Raw genomic sequence first — 18199 nt, forward strand, 5'->3', positions numbered from 1 at the left:
CACACACTGCTAGAAGCCCAAATATTTTTTCAGAGCTAGATGCAGAAAAAAATTATATTGAATTTGCAACCTGATGGAGGTCAGTATAGATGGACTAATAGACCAAGTCCCACACACTGCTAGAAGCCCAAATATTTTTTCAGAGCTAGATGCAGAAAAAAAATATATTGAATTTGCAACCTGATGGAGGTCAGTATAGGTGGACTAATAGAACAAGTCCCACACACTGCTAGAAGCCAAAATATTTTTTCAGAGCTAGATGCAGATGAAAATTATTTTTAATTTGCAACCTGGTGGAGGTTAGTATAGATGGACTAATAGACCAAGTCCCACACACTGCTAGAAGCCCAAATATTTTTTCAGAGCTAGATGCAGAAAAAAATTATATTGAATTTGCAACCTGATGGAGGTTAGTATGGATGGACTAATAGACCAAGTCCCACACACTGCTAGAAGCCCAAATATTTTTTCAGAGCTAGATGCAGAAAAAAATTATTTTGAATTTGCAACCTGATGGAGGTCAGTATAGATGGACTAATAGAACAAGTCCCACACACTGCTAGAAGCCCAAATATTTTTTCAGAGCTAGATGCAGATAAAAATTATTTTTAATTTGCAACCTGATGGAGGTCAGTATAGATAGACTAATAGACCATGTCCCACACACTGCTAGAAGCCCAAATGTTTTTTCAGAGCTAGATGCAGATAAAAATTATTTTTAATTTGCAACCTGGTGGAGGTTAGTATAGATGGACTAATAGACCCAGTCCCACACACTGCTAGAAGCCCAAATATTTTTTCAGAGCTAGATGCAGATAAAAATTATTTTTAATTTGCAACCTGGTGGAGGTTAGTATAGATGGACAAATAGACCAAGTCCCACACACTGCTAGAAGCCCAAATATTTTTTCAGAGCTAGATGCAGAAAAAAATTATATTAAATTTGCAACCTGATGGAGGTTAGTATGGATGGACTAGTAGACCAAGTCCCACACACTGCTAGAAGCCCAAATATTTTTTCAGAGCTAGATGCAGATAAAAATTATTTTTAATTTGCAACCTGGTGGAGGTTAGTATAGATAGACAAATAGACCATGTCCCACACACTGCTAGAAGCCCAAATATTTTTTCAGAGCTAGATGCAGATAAAAATTATATTGAATTTGCAACCTGATGGAGGTCAGTATAGATGGACTAATAGAACAAGTCCCACACACTGCTAGAAGCCCAAATATTTTTTCAGAGCTAGATGCAGATAAAAATTATTTTTAATTTGCAACCTGGTGGAGGTTAGTATAGATAGACTAACAGACCATGTCCCACACACTGCTAGAAGCCCAAATATTTTTTCAGAGCTAGATGCAGAAAAAAATTATATTGAATTTGCAACCTGATAGAGGTCAGTATAGATGGACTAATAGACCAAGTCCCACACACTGCTAGAAGCCCAAATGTTTTTTCAGAGCTAGATGCAGATAAAAATTATTTTTAATTTGCAACCTGGTGGAGGTTAGTATAGATGGACTAATAGACCAAGTCCCACACACTGCTAGAAGCCCAAATATTTTTTCAGAGCTAGATGCAGAAAAAAATTATATTGAATTTGCAACCTGATGGAGGTCAGTATAGATGGACTAATAGACCAAGTCCCACACACTGCTAGAAGGCGAAATATTTTTTCAGAGCTAGATGCAGAAAAAAATTATATTGAATTTGCAACCTGATGGAGGTCAGTATAGATGGACTAATAGACCAAGTCCCACACACTGCTAGAAGCCCAAATATTTTTTCAGAGCTAGATGCAGAAAAAAATTATATTGAATTTGCAACCTGATGGAGGTCAGTATAGATGGACTAATAGACCAAGTCCCACACACTGCTAGAAGCCCAAATATTTTTTCAGAGCTAGATGCAGAAAAAAAATATATTGAATTTGCAACCTGATGGAGGTCAGTATAGGTGGACTAATAGAACAAGTCCCACACACTGCTAGAAGCCAAAATATTTTTTCAGAGCTAGATGCAGATAAAAATTATATTGAATTTGCAACCTGATGGAGGTCAGTATAGATGGACTAATAGACCAAGTCCCACACACTGCTAGAAGACCAAATATTTTTTCAGAGCTAGATGCAGAAAAAAATTATATTGAATTTGCAACCTGATGGAGGTCAGTATAGATGGACTAATAGACCAAGTCCCACACACTGCTAGAAGCCCAAATGTTTTTTCAGAGCTAGATGCAGAAAAAAAATATATTGAATTTGCAACCTGATGGAGGTCAGTATAGGTGGGCTAATAGAACAAGTCCCACACACTGCTAGAAGCCCAAATATTTTTTCAGAGCTAGATGCAGATAAAAATTATTTTTAATTTGCAACCTGGTGGAGGTTAGTATAGATGGACTAATAGACCCAGTCCCACACACTGCTAGAAGCCCAAATATGTTTTCAGAGCTAGATGCAGATAAAAATTATTTTTAATTTGCAACCTTGTGGAGGTTAGTATAGATGGACTAATAGACCAAGTCCCACACACTGCTAGAAGCCCAAATATTTTTTCAGAGCTAGATGCAGAAAAAAATTATATTGAATTTGCAACCTGATGGAGGTTAGTATGGATGGACTAATAGACCAAGTCCCACACACTGCTAGAAGCCCAAATATTTTTTCAGAGCTAGATGCAGAAAAAAATTATATTGAATTTGCAACCTGATGGAGGTCAGTATAGATGGACTAAAAGAACTAGTCCCACACACTGCTAGAAGCCCAAATATTTTTTCAGAGCTAGATGCAGATAAAAATTATTTTTAATTTGCAACCTGGTGGAGGTCAGTATAGATAGACTAATAGACCATGTCCCGCACACTGCTAGAAGCCCAAATGTTTTTTCAGAGCTAGATGCAGATAAAAATTATTTTTAATTTGCAACCTGGTGGAGGTTAGTATAGATGGACTAATACACCCAGTCCCACACACTGCTAGAAGCCCAAATATTTTTTCAGAGCTAGATGCAGATTAAAAATTATTTTTAATTTGCAACCTGGTGGAGGTTAGTATAGATGGACAAATAGACCAAGTCCCACACACTGCTAAAAGCCCAAATATTTTTTCAGAGCTAGATGCAGAAAAAAATTATATTGAATTTGCAACCTGATGGAGGTTAGTATGGATGGACTAATAGACCAAGTCCCACACACTGCTAGAAGCCCAAATATTTTTTCAGAGCTAGATGCAGATAAAAATTATATTGAATTTGCAACCTGATGGAGGTCAGTATAGATGGACTAATAGAACAAGTCCCACACACTGCTAGAAGCCCAAATATTTTTTCAGAGCTAGATGCAGATAAAAATTATTTTTAATTTGCAACCTGGTGGAGGTTAGTATAGATTGACTAATAGACCAAGTCCCACACACTGCTAGAAGCTCACATATTTTTTCAGAGCTAGATGCAGAAAAAAATTATATTGAATTTGCAACCTGATGGAGGTCAGTATAGATGGACTAATAGACCAAGTCCCACACACTGCTAGAAGCCCAAATATTTTTTCAGAGCTAGATGCAGATAAAAAATATTTTTAATTTGCAACTTGGTGGAGGTTAGTATAGATGGACTAATAGACCAAGTCCCACATACTGCTAGATGCCCAAATATTTTTTCAGAGCTAGATGCAGATAAAAATTATTTTTAATTTGCAACCTGGTGGAGGTTAGTATAGATGGACTAATAGACCAAGTCCCACACACTGCTAGAAGCTCAAATATTTTTTCAGAGCTAGATGCAGAAAAAAATTATATTGAATTTGCAACCTGATAGAGGTCAGTATAGATGGACTAATAGACCAAGTCCCACACACTGCTAGAAGCCCAAATATTTTTTCAGAGCTAGATGCAGATAAAAAATATTTTTAATTTGCAACTTGGTGGAGGTTAGTATAGATGGACTAATAGACCAAGTCCCACACACTGCTAGATGCCCAAATATTTTTTCAGAGCTAGATGCAGAAAAAAATTGTATTGAATTTGCAACCTGATGGAGGTTAGTATAGATGGACTAATAGACCAAGTCCCACACACTGCTAGAAGCCCAAATATTTTTTCTGAGCTAGATGCAGAAAAAAATTATATTGAATTTGCAATCTGATGGAGGTCAGTATAGATGGACTAATAGAACAAGTCCCACACACTGCTAGAAGCCCAAATATTTTTTCAGAGCTAGATGCAGAAAAAAAATATATTGAATTTGCAACCTGGTGGAGGTTAGTATAGATGGACTAATAGAACAAGTCCCACACACCGCTACAAGCCGAAGCCCAAATATTTTTTCAGAGCTAGATGCAGATAAAAATTATTTTGAATTTGCAACCAGGTGGAGGTTAGTATAGATGGACTAATAGAATGATGCTATGCCCAAAAGGTTTTACTTCACTAGGTGCAGTAAAAAGGTGGTGTAGCTTGCAACACATATAGGCTACTCCACTGACTAACACACTCTGCAATAGACCAAAAAGGATTTGCTTTGTTAGATTTAGCCAAATGCTGTGAAAAAAACTGGCACAGCACTGGCACAGACCTGCCTGGCAAAAACTGATAGGAACTGATGTAACTTAGTCCTGAAAAGGACTGCAATTACAATTAGTCTTTACTCCCAACCTATCTATTTAAGAGCACAGACCTGCCTGCTAAATGTCGTAGGAAATGCTGTAACCTAGTCCTTAAAAGGACTGCAATCACAACTGTTCCCTTCTCCCAAGCTATCTGTAGATTTGTGCGAAAATTGGCTTGAAATTAACAAGGTATAGCGCACACAGCAACAGCGGTGCCGTCTAACACGCAGCTGCAGCAGTGAGAAAATGGTGGCGACGGGGAAAATGGCTGGGTCTTATAGGGCAAGGACATGTGACATACACTGCCAATGACACATGCCCTTGTTTGTGTGAAAAAAAGCAGTTCGCTCCGTGTGTGCGCTGCTGATAGGTGACAGATTGCACCTCCCCACTGTAAATGCGGGAAAGAGAAAAAAAAATGGAGATCTTCATTATTCCTGCAGAGATCCATCCCCTGCCCCTCCCCCCGCCCCGCTGTACACTCAAACTGCGTATTAACATTAATTTTCAGCATTACTGAGAAAAAATCCAGTTATGATTTTGGGGCACGAACAGTTATCGAACATAACCTCGAACCGCCAAATTTTTTTCAAATCGTTCGTGTTCGCCGAACGGCTCGAACACCGCCCAAAACAGCTCGAATTTGAGATTGGCGAACAGTTCGAGTCGAACACCGCTCATCTCTATTCCTAAGTGGAATGAGCTGTGTGTACTGACATCGTTTCCCTGTGTTGTAAGCATAAAATGGCATTGCTTGACTCGCACCATTTGTTGTGATAGCTGCAGAGGATTATGGGGAAGTACGCCTAGCCGCACCTGATGTCATTAGCCCACTTTGTGATTCTTCAGCAGTGTGTGAAATGGTGCTCGGCTTTTTTTTTTTTCTTGGCCAGATCCACACATATTGAATTGCAAAGTGTTCAAATTTGCAAGGACCTGCGAATTTCAAGAAATTTGACTTGAATTAGATTCTCAGCCGATTCATCCAAGCATCTCTAATAACCACCTGCACTGGACATATAAGGTGGACATTCTGCAGAGGAATCAAAAGAACACCAGGTAGGTGCCATAACAATTATGTAATAACAATATTTAGATGAGAGTAGTTTTTTAAATCAATCCAAATTACAGATTGTTTTTCAAAATTTTACAAAGAAAAGCATTATTTGACCATGAGAGAATCCTGTTATTTTCAGGATTAATCTTAGATACTGACATATAATCAGTTAATTACTGTATTTTAACTTTAATCGGTTTGATTTCAATTACGTTTAGTTTTGAAATATCAGAGATCATTCTTTTTTTACAAGCCAAGTAATTTTCCTTTTAAAGCATCACCTATAATAACGTGTAATAATCTAGGAAATCAACATGCCAGTAAGACATTACATTACTTGTTTAGAATATTAAAGTAGCAAAATCTGTATGTAAAATTCACCATCGTTAGGTGTACGCAAATATAAGACTGCATTGTGAGAACTAGGTGTTACCATTTCCTTCAATCAATAGGATGTGTCCGTAAACATTTTGATATTCTCCAATAATTGCTGAATGTGTCAAATTGTGTCATGACATACCTTATTGACCAGAGAAATGTCTAATTTGTTCATATATTTCCAGGATAAGTAAGAGAAGAACAACACAATGAGAAGTTTTTTTCTTACAGGGAATTATATAATGGAAAAAAAAGTCAAAAGAGTTAACAGGTCCTCTTTAAAACAAACTGAGTTTATGGAATAATCTAAGACGTACAGTGTCCAGTAAGTCTTTACATGGAAAACTTGTTCCACTGATAAGATAATGAGAAAGATTCCAAACTCAATTTTCTTCACTTGTTATAAAAAGAGTATATAGTTCATAGATTATATTAGAGTCAAACGAATTGAATTTGGTTTGATTCTCATAAAAGTGAAATATTATATTTTGTAAAAGGTGCATTTCTGTTCTTTTAGTACTCTTTTAATGGCTTGATGACAACTTTCCTGATTAAATTACGTTACCTTGTAAAATGGATGCACACTGCCTATTTACTGATTTACAACATATTCTCTTTAGTCTATAATTACAAAGTGTCTTACGCCACTACATTTATGTAAGAATGTGATACTGTGAAAAGTTCAAAATATCATTAAGTATTGGATTACAATATCCAGAAATGATCATTAGTATTGTAAATTCACTTGCTTTTATAGCATATCAGGAAATGGACAATGATCTCAATGAAAAATCAAGCTTTCAAATGTATTTTTCCTTTAAAGAAAGTATGCCATCTGATTTAATACATCTGATCTAATAAAATAGTTTAGTCTATAGAGATGAGTGTAATTAATCATATTTTCTAGTTTATATTTTTCATGGACTTAAAATATCTCTAAAGGATAATGAAAGATTCTCCTTGGTAGTGATATGTGGATACAGGTTTTACCATTGAATCCTAAAAGTATTGTTAAGGGCTCACCTGATAAGGATGATTCTCTAAACCAGGGGTGGGCAATTAATTTTCTAGAGGGGCCATATGAGAGACTGTGACTGCTGTGAGGGGCTGAAAAAGTAGGCTAAAATTAATTCTGCTCAATATTAATATTAACATATTAATTATAATTATTTTTTATTATTATTAATTTTATCACTTAATATTGAGCAGAATTAAAAATACTGACATCCCATATATACTGTATGAGTCCACACACAGTTCCCTTACATGCCATATGAGCCCACGTACAGACCTCTACATACAGTATAAGTCCCCACATAGCTCCTCCATATACAGTATGAGGCCCTACATAGCACTCCCTATATACAGTATGAGCCCCACATAGCCTCTATATATAAAGAATGAGCCCCCATAGTCCCCTATATACAATAAAATAAAAAAAATGCCCTCATATATTCCAATGGTCCATAAAGACAGAAAAATCGTCAGGAACTAGAACCCTACAACATACACTCCCTGACAGAAGTTATGTGGCTTATCCATGTTCTGTGAATAAAAGCTTATAACCTGACGTTAAATTCATCCATTGGTTTTGTAAATTACTCTTTTGAAAGCTGAAACCCTCCCAAATTTGGTGTAGGTTAAGAAAATAAATTGGAATCAATGCTGAAATATTGATCATTTAATGAACACAGAATGGTCAGATTTTGGCAAGACAAAAGTTTTGTCGCCTGGTCATATAATCCTAGTTTACATCCTCACCAGTGCTCAGTAAATGATCGCTTAATTAGTAGGTGTGTATAAAAAGAAACCCAGCACCCCAGACCTTCACTTGAACTGCAGCTTGAGCTCTGACAACATGCCAAAAATCCACCCTGCGACCAAAGCCTTGATTATCAAGAGGCTGAAGACCAGATCCACTGCAGAGGTGGCTGACACCTTTAATGTGTCTCAGCGTCAAGTACAAAGAATTAAAAAAAGATTTGAAGAGACTGGAGATGTGTTTGATAAGCCCAGGTCTGGCAGACCTCGCAAGACAACTGCTCTGGAGGAACGTTTGTTGGTTAGAAAATCCAAAGCAAGCCCCTCTTCCACTGCAGCAGAGCTCCAACAGGCCTGGTCACCTCAAGTCCCTGTGTCAACTAGAACAGTTTGTAGGATTCTGTCTCAAAGTGGCCTCCATGGTCGAATCAGTGCCCAGAAGCCAGCACTAAACAAAAGGCAAATAAAAAAACATGTGGCATTTGCAAAGTCCCACAGCCTGCTAAACAGATGGACTCAGGAAAAGTGGCAGAAGGTGGATTTCTCAGATGAATCTTCAGTAGAATTACACCACAGCCACTGCAAATATTGCAGGAGACCTACTGGAGCCCGTATGGATCCAAAATACACCCAGAAAACAGTTAAATTTGATAGTGGAAAGATCATGGTCTGGGGTTACATTCAGTATGGGGGCGTGCGAAACATTTGCAAGGTGGAAGGCAATATCAATAGCCTAAAATATCAAGAAGTATTAGCTACCTTTTACATTCCAAATCATAAAAGGGGTCAAATTCTGCAGCAGGATGGTGCTCCATCTCATTCATCCATCTCTACAACAAAGGTCCTCCAGGCAAAAAAGATCAAGGTGCTCAAGGACTGGCCAGCCCAGTCAGCAGACATGAACATCATTGAGCATGTTTGGGGTAGGATGAAAGTGGAAGCTTGGAAGACAAAACCAAAGAACCTAGATGAACTCTCGGAGGCATGTAAGACGGCATTCTTTGCTATTCCTGATGATTTCATTAATAAATTGTATGAATCATTGTTGAACCGCATGGATGCAGTCCTTCAAGCTCATGGAAGTCACACAAAATATTAAATATGACTATAATAGCACCACAACTTCATTCACCAATGTTATGCAACATATATTTATATTTTAAGATAATTATTTGTTTGAATATAACATTACTTTCTGTGGGCGACAAAACTTTTGTCTTGCCAAAATCTGACCATTCTGTGTTCATTAAATGATCAATATTTCTGCATTGATGCCAATTTATTTTCTTAACCTATACCAAATTTGGGAGGGTTTCAGCTTTCAAAAGAGTAATTTATAAAACCAATGGATGAATTTAACGTCAGGTTATAAGCTTTTATTTACATAACATGGATAAACGACATAACTTCTGTCAGGGAGTGTATATAATAATAGCAAAAACTTTATTGAACAATCAATATACACAAAATCATAAAAATGGGAAATAATGTCATGGCAAAAGGATGAAAAGATAGTCTGACTACAAATTGTCTGGGATTGTGACCAAAACAAAAGATTAATCCTGGTAAATGATTACATGCCTGTTAGAATAGCAGTAAGGAAAGCAATGTTTCAGAAAGTTAAACGATATATTTCTCTATATGTGAGTTATGTCCACACTGACTTATCCCAATGAATTGTATTGGATGGTGTTAAAGTAAGTATCGCAGCAGTGTGTAATAAAATAAGCACCTACAGGGGTTACCATCAAACACTAGTGCTGATCAGTTCATGTCGAATTCTTATTGGAACAGATATAGAATTCAGATAAGTAGGGAAAAAGATTGGATAACACTTAATATATATATATATATATATATATATATATATATATATATATATATATATACTAATTATAGAGAAACAGGATTGGCTTCACATAGGATAGTAAGTACAGTGTATAGTAAACTCATGTATTGCTGAATGTAACAGAGGTGGATGCTTTCAAGGATACTTATAAAATAAAGTGCATAGTGCAGTGTCTAAATCCTCTAACTGAAAGCAAAGACCTCAGCTCCCAACAGCATATAGTGTGATGAGTCATTAATGCAAATATATGGGAAACCCCATACAAACAATGGATGAAGTATATAGCCAGGTATTCAAAATTAATGTATTTCTATAAAGTACTTAGTGCAAAAACCTCAACATGTAAGGGAAACATTCTTCTCAGCTCATAACAATGTACCAACATATGGATAAGCACATGAATTATGGTTCAAAGCAGTATGCTACCAATTGCCTGGACAGCGACAGAAGACCCCTTGACGTGCATTTCGTCAAGCTTTCATCAGAAGGGGTTCGAACAGAGCATGATGCATTGGAGGTAATATTTATAAGAGGCACAGAGCAATTAATTATCTACCTGATGTTGGACGGTCACATGAGGTGTGCGCTGGAAGCCATGGAATACCAGGAAGTCCCGAGGTTCAGCGTCCAGTAATGCAGCCATATGTACCCAAAACATGTCATTGAGAAGGCCGCATCCACACATCACCACAGGGATTCGTCGCTGAGGCAACCAGGATGCCTGTAGCACCGTGCAGCTATGTAACTCCCGATTTAAACAGCACAGCTAGACTGCCCAATGGAAACAAGAACCACTTTTCTTGTATCGCTAATAAGCCATATGATAAATAGCAAAACAAATCTGTGTAGGAATCCCAAGCTAGGGAAAAGGCTGTAAGTGTATGACCTGGAGGAAAGAGTAGTCATTAGGCATAATGTACATAAAACTACATAGCATTTATTTCATTCATATCTCTAAAATGACGAGACTATCTATGTGAGGATATATGTGTGCAACTCAGCAAAGCACTTAACAACATAAAGCAGGAGTAGCCTGCTATGCGGCGATGCACATGCGAGCCCACGAATGCAGCAACACATGTGGAAAAAATCCATTTAAGGAGATCTACAGTGGGTATGGAAAGTATTCAGACCCCTTTAAATTTTTCACTCTTTGTTTCATTGCAGCCATTTGGTAAATTCTAAAAAGTTCATTTTTTTTCTCATTAAAGTACACTCTGCACTTCATCTTGAATAAAAAAACAGAAATGTAGAATTTTTTGCAAATTTATTAAAAAAGAAAAACTGAAATATCACATGGTCATAAGTATTCAGACTCTTTGCTCAGACACTCATATTTAAGTCATATGCTGTCCATTTCCTTGTTATCCTCCTTGAGATGGTTCTACTCCTTCATTGGAGTCCAGCTGTGTTTAATTAAACTTGATTTGGAAAGGCACACACCTGTCTATATAAGACCTCACAGCTCACAGTGCATGTCAGACCAAATGAGAATCATGAGCTCAAAGGAACTGCCCAAGGAGCTCAGAGACAGAATTGTGGCAAGGCACAGATCTGGCCAAGGTTACAAAAGAATTTCTGCATTACTCAAGGTTCCTAAGAGCACAGTGGCCTCCATAATCCTTAAATGGTAGAAGTTTGGGACCACCAGAAGTCTTCCTAAACCTGGTCGTCCAGCCAAACTGAGCAATCGTGGGAGAAGAGCCTTGGTGAGAGAGGTAAAGAAGAACCCCAAGATCACTATGGCTGAGCTCCAGAGATGGAGTAGCGAGATGGGAAAAAGTTCCACAAAGTCAACTACCACTGCAGCCCTCCACCAGTCAGGCCTTTATAGCAGAGTAGCCTGACGTAAGCCTCTCCTCAGTGCAAGACATATGAAAGCCCGCATACAGTTTGCTCAAAAACACATGAAGGACTCCCAGACTATGAGAAATAAGATTCTCTGGCCTGATGAGTCAAAGATAGAACTTTTTGGTGAGAATTCTAAGTGGTATTGTTACAGGTCCGGGGGGTGGAACCTCTGTGCTACGGTGCAAGGAGGGACCCAGAGGGGCATAACTAAGTTTCAACCCGGACCGACCCTGGTCGTATGGCAGCTAACGACTCCATGGCCAGGGAGGGACCGAGCCGAGGGACCAGGTGCTACTCTGGGGACGACCTTGTAAGGGAGCAGGTGACTCCCACGGTACAGATGGCAGGGACTGATCGGAATAGCAGGTAGGCACAGCTGGCAGGCTGGCGAGCAGAAGCCTCCAGGTAGGCTATCAGGTAGATACGGCAAGTGACGGCAGGAGTCTCTAGGTGGGCAGGCAGGTGGTCACGGCAAGTGATGGCAGGAGTCTCTAGGTGGTCACAGCAAGTGACAAGCAGATAACAGGCAGGTCACAGACAAGTGCTCCCAGGTGAGCAGGCTGGCAGGCATGGCAGGTAACAGGCAGGCAACAGGCAAGTGCTCCCAGGTGAGCGGGCTGGCAGGCACGGCAGGTAACAGGCAGGCAACAGGCAAGTGCTCCCAGGTGAGCGGACTGGCAGGCACGGCAGGCAACAGGCAAGTGCTCCCAGGTGAGCGGACTGGCAGGCACGGCAGGTAACAGGCAGGTAGCAGGCAGGTAACAGGCTGGTGGGCAAGACTGGTAGTCAGGCTAGCAGCGGGACCTGAGGGTTGAAGCAGAGGTCAGAAACACTGTGCAACAACTTTTGCTCGGGCACCTCCATTTTGGAGGAGGTGCCTTAAATATGGGAGGACCCTCGGCTATTGGCCGGGGACTCCTTAGGATGGCGCGCACGGCCCCTTTAAGAGGAAGGGAGTGCGCGCAAGCGCGCCCTAAGCACAGTGCCCGGGGAGCTGCGCACGCCGGCAGCAGGATGAGGAGCGCTGGTGAACGCAGAGCGGGGAGCGAGGAGGTGAGTGGGACGGCGTCTCTGCCTGGCAGGGGGCAGAAACGCCGATGCTAAAGGTATGTGTGGAGAAAACTAGGCACTGCTCATCACCTGCCCAATACAATCCCAACAGTGAAACATGGGGGTGGCAGCATCATGCAATGGGGGTGTTTTTCAGCTGCAGGGACAGGGCGACTGGTTGCAATTGAAGGAAACATGAATTCGACCAAGTACAGAGATATCCTGGATGAAAACCTCTTCCAGAGTGCTCTGGACCTCAGACTTGGCCGAAGGTTCACCTTCCAACAAGACAATGACCCTAAGCACACAGCTAAAATAACAAAGGATTGGCTTCAGAACAACTCTGTGACCATTCTTAACTGGCCCAGCCAGAGCCCTGACCTAAACCCAATTGAGCATCTCTGGAGAGACCTGAAAATGGCAGTCCACCAACATTCACCATCCAACCTGACGGAACTGGAGAGGATCTGCAAGGAAAAATGGTAGAGGATCCCCAAATCCAGGTGTGAAAAACTTGTTGCATCATTCCCAAGAAGACTCATAGCTGTACTAGCTCAAAAGTATGCTTCTACTCAATAGTGAGCAAAGAGTCTGAATACTAAAGACCATGTGATATTTCAGTTTTTCTTTTTTATTAAATTTGCAAAAATTTCTACATTTCTGTTTTTTTTTTCAGTCAAGATGGGGTGCAGAGTGTACTTTAATGAGAAAAAACATGACATTTTTAGAATTTACCAAATGGCTGCAATGAAACAAAGAGTGAAAAATTTAAAGGGTTCGAATGCTTTCCGTACAAGTGAATGTATTAAGAAGAAAAAAAATTGTGCTAAAAGAGTTAAAGCACACCAGTGTAAAAATAGTGTATAGGGAATACGCAGGTACCCTTTGTTTAATAATAGTGCTAAGTGAACATGTGATGATGAACCAAGTGTGCTTGAAAAAGAATGTGTAAAGGCAAAAGCCATTGGAGCTATACAAGATATAAAGACTAAACCAAATAGTGAAAAAAACGACAATTACAAACCACATACTTACCACGCTGGTGAAAGTTTTCCATTTATTAGTGCCTATCTAGAAGGTATAAACTAAAACAAACCAGCAGGTGCACCAATTAACCATATATCAAAAAGAAATTGCAATATCTAGGTATATATACACACTCACTATGTCCAGGTATTAAAATATTCTAGGTCAATCCCGAACTGGTGCAAAATACATGAACTCGTTAAATTGATTTAAAAAATAGCCTTTATTTTGAAAAAATTAAAAACATGAGACCATAGTGTAAATAAAGCGTACAGAGGCTTACGCGTTTCGGATACGTAGATCCTTAGCTATGAATAAGGATCTACGTATCCCAAACGCGTAAGCCTCTGTACGCTTTTATTTGCACTATGGTCTCATGTTTTTAATTTTTTCAAAATAAAGGCTATTTTTTAAGTCAATTTCACGAGTTGCTGGATAACTATCCTTTCAACACTGCCTAATGTCTCCCAGACGTGGATCTTTACAATCCGAGCACCGTGCCTCATGAAAAAGTGGACCGAGAAGGCTGACCCAGGTGAGCTGAAATATATATTTTTTTTACATTGCAAAATACATGAAGTCTGCTCTATATAACCTTATCTATTAAAAAGGGAATTTTAACGCCATCCAGTACAACTTAACATCTGTAGTATCAGTCATATAATCATACGGTGAAAGTCTGCAGAGAACAACAATAAGAAATATTGTGCCTATCATGTTCAGTGTTGTATTAAGCTATATCTAGCCATGTAAGATATGTAATCCATCCCCAATGACAAGGGATTCCTTCCAAAGATAGAATTTGTCAACACATTCTTCTTATCGATGGACTGGATCCGTAAGAGCTTTCCAATATATAGGGTCGCCACATGAAGTGTCAGTTACTGTTACTTATTGGGAAAGGTCCTTCAAAAGATAGCAGTCCAGGTGTAAATTGAGACAAAGCAAAGTACAAAAGATGAATCACATAACGAATGTCACTATTTTTAATTGTTTGTGGCCCCAAAGTTCCAATAAGGGAACCAGGTCATGCTATAAAGGGGAGAAAAATAAAGGATAGAACCCATTCATGATGGCCTGTCTGCTGCCAATACAAATAAAAAAATAACTGTTAAAATCAATAAAAAAAGAGCCAATAAAAAGGGGGCACCTCACTCCCCCTTAAGACCATTTACAAAGAAAAAGCATAACTATGGACTTTGTTCTAATCGTTAGGATGTACTATATCAAGTTTCAAGATTAATTTTGGATACGTTCTTTTTCCAGTCGCCCTCCTCTGTAACAATTTTGAATTAGTCATGTACTATTTTGACATGCCATGGAATTGGTTTTGGTTTTGCTAAGTTGGTCTCCTTTGACACATTCAAAATATTCAACACGTGTTCACTAGTGATGAGCAAGCACTAAAATGCTCGGGTACTCGTTGCTCGGGTCGAGCAAATTGGAATACTCGAGTGCTTGACTCGAGCAACAAGCCCAATGTAAGTCTATGGGAAACTAGAGCATTTTTCAGGCGGCTCCCCCCGGCCTGTCTGCAGAGGGCCTAAAAATTGCCCAAATCGATGGGAACAGTGCTCAAATGACATTGGAACAGCATGGGGAAGACCCCTGGAAGCATTTCTGACTCCCAGATCATTGCTGTCAGCAATGTTGTCAGAGTATTACCCCACTTTTAAGGACTCACAATAAAACATGCAAAAACGAAACCAAAATGGATTTTCCTGGGAAATATGTTAAGAAACATCCTTTCCAGGGTAATGACTTGTATATAAGGCAAAATAAATAACCAAAACCAAAAATACTCCTCCACACCTTGGGCTATGTACACACGTAGCGTTTTTGATGTGTTTTTTCACTTTTGCTTTCAACCGTGACAAATGCATTCCCTGGGAAATGTCATTTTAACATTTTACAACCTTATCTGGCCATGTGGTGTGTGACAAATCATCAGACACATGCATACAGTGCTGAAAAGACATGGGAACAGCATGGGGAAGACCTCTGGAAGCATTTCTGACTCCCAGGTCACTGCCTATAGGTGTGCCCATCATTGGTGCATGCGAAGATGCCTCCCGCCATGCACCTGTCATTGCAGACTTGCAACAATCACTGTCCACATCCTTGTCCCAGTGCAGAGTTTAGTTGTCCCTACCCCATTAGTTGGAATGCAAGAGCAAGTATGCAGCCAGCCACCCACCCTCCCACAGGCTGCAATACTATACTGCCAAATTTTTGACAGCTGCTTGCACTTGAAATGTGGCCTTTTAGGCTCGTGGAGACGGAAGCTGTCCACAATCTTATGGCGGCGGCGACCGGGCATCCATACTCAGTCCCCAGCCGCCACTATTTTTCTCCGCCCTCCAAAAGTCCCACAACATTACTCGTGCCCTTCCCTGTGCACTTACTGAGAAGGACCGCCTAACCACAAACACGTGGACAGATGAATGTGGCCAGGGACGGTACGGAGCCAGTCCACAGCTTTTTTTGCTGTGTTGTATTTCACCACAGCCATATTCTTTAGCTTGGTAAAAGGACTTGGGAAACCATATCTACCCAGCTGTCATTTCTCCCAGGAAGTCCTCTAAAGCTGCTTTCACTTGAAATGTGACCTTTTAGGCTCGTGGAGACGGAAGCTTTTCTTAACCTCATGCCGGTGGCGGCCGGGAGTCCATACTCGGTCCCCAGCCACCACTATTTCTCCCGGTACTGTCTCCGCCTTCCTCAAGCATGGGTCCCACAACATTACCCGTGCCCTCCCCAGTGCACTTACTGGGAAGGACCGCCTAACCACAAGCACGTGGACAGGTGAATGTGGCCAGGAACGGTACGGAGCCAGCTGTGGACTGAGTTGTATTTAGCTCGGTGAAAGGACTGGCATAGAGGGAAAACGTATCTACGCTGGGTGTCATTTCTCCCAGGAAGTCCTCTAATGCAGCTTGTTGCAGAAGCAATGGCAGCCCATCCAACATCAACTCGCACTTGTCGGTGGTGCTTTGACACACGCACATCTTTCTTTGCGCATTTAATTTCATGACTACAGAGTTGGGCAATGGCCAGATCTGCAATGCGGTTTGAGAAATAACATGCATAAGCACGTCCGATCCACATTAAAAAAGCAGCCATAGAGTGTCCGGGAAACTTCCCCTACACTTTTCTTAGCCAGGACTGCTTCTCGGCAGGGTTGGACGGTCCCACCAGAGAATCCCCTGGTGTGCCTTGGCTTCTAGCTCAGGAGAGTTAATGAAAGTGCTAACTTTGCAGCTGCTATGGGGCTCTTGAGCGGGGGAGAAAGATGAGCCCTCAGAATCAAATCCTCTGGTGGGCACAATGTTTTTAAATCTGAAACAGCTTCACAGTGGAAGTTGTATTTCACCACAGCCATATTATTTAGCTCGGTGAAAGGACCGGCATAGAGGGAAACCGTATCTACTCCGGCTGTCATTTCTCCATCACCAGGTTTCGCCAATTGTCACACACGACCATGCCTGGCTGTATGTTCAGTGGTGAGAGCCACAGATCAGGCTGCTGTGTTACAGCTTTCAATAACTCTGCAGCGCTGGGCGGTTTGTCACCTAAGTATTAAGCAGGTTATCTTCAGCACAGCCTGTTGCCGCTTTGCCAAGGCAGTGCTGCAGTGCTGTCAGCTTGTGACTGATGTGGTCATTTTGAAGATGGAGGAGGAGTTGCAGGAGCTGAACAATGTGATTACATTCAGGTTAAATTGGTGATGCTGTTTTTCAGACTATAGTTTTGTTTTTTACGTTATTTTTTAAGACAAATGCATTTACCGGGAAATGTCATTTTAACATTTTACAACCTTATCTGGCAATGTGGTGTGTGACACATCATCAGACACATCCTGTTTCATTTATGATGGAGGGACTCTGAAAGTCATAAAGCCTATTTTTATAGGGCCATCAGATGGCCCTTACTATTCTTAATAGGCCAGCAGTCGGTCCTCGCTATTGTTAGAGAGCCATCAGCCGGCTATGCTTTGTTGTTCCCATTATTAACAAGTGGGTCTCCTATACTGTTATTGTGTATGCAGTGACTAGAGATGAGCGGTGTTCGACTCGAACTGTTCGCCAATCTCAAATTCGAGCTGTTTTGGGAGGTGTTCGAGCTGTTCGACGAACCCGAACAATTTGCAAAAAATTTGGCTGTTCGAGGTTATGTTTGATAACTCTTCGTGCACCAAAAGCGTAACTGGATTTTTTCACAGTAATACTGTTAATCAATGTTAATAGACAGTTTCAGTGTAGAGTGGGCAGGGGGAGGGGCAGGGGATGGATCTCTTCAGAAATAATGCCGATCTCCATTCTTTTTTCCTTTCCCGCATTTACAATGGGGAGGTGCAGTCTGTCAGGCTATCAGCAGCGCACACACGCAGTGAAGTGCTTTTTTTTTCACACAAGCAAGGGCATGTGTCATTGGCTGTGTATGTCACATGTCCTTGTCCTATAAGACCCAGTCATTTTCCCCATAGCCACCATTTTCTCACTGCCACAGCTGAGTGTTAGACGGCACCGCTGCTGCTGTGGGTGCTATACAGTATAACTGTGTGAATTGCGAGCGAATTTGCAGTTAAATAGAGAGATAGGTTTAGGGAGTAGGGACTA

The sequence above is a fragment of the Phyllobates terribilis genome, unplaced genomic scaffold (assembly GCF_046119375.1).
Source record: "Phyllobates terribilis strain yellow unplaced genomic scaffold, ASM4611937v1 Scaffold_1__5_contigs__length_1240528914, whole genome shotgun sequence".
NCBI lineage: Eukaryota > Metazoa > Chordata > Amphibia > Anura > Dendrobatidae > Phyllobates > Phyllobates terribilis.